Source organism: Micromys minutus (assembly GCF_963924665.1).
Source record: "Micromys minutus genome assembly, chromosome: 16".
Taxonomy (NCBI): domain Eukaryota; kingdom Metazoa; phylum Chordata; class Mammalia; order Rodentia; family Muridae; genus Micromys; species Micromys minutus.
The window spans coordinates 16,449,205-16,449,501 of NC_137985.1; positions in this window are offsets into that span (position 1 = coordinate 16,449,205).

Genomic DNA, 297 nt, shown 5'->3' on the forward strand with positions numbered 1-297 from the left:
CCCAGAGGCTTCTCTCCTTGACAAACAAACAAATGTTTAGAAAACATTCATACAACACCAGTCCCACATGACTTAACACTTTTATTTTTGGATGGATATTCTTGACTCTTCATAATCCTTCCCATTACCTTGATGTCATTAGACAAGAATAATTTCATTTCACTTTAAATGTTTATAGTATTTTGAGCCTCTTATTTTATTTAGCATCAGTATCCTTCATTTTATATTGAATCAATTATTTAAATTTTTTCTTAATTTTTCTGTATGTACTACCTACAAAATGGTCATAAGACATTT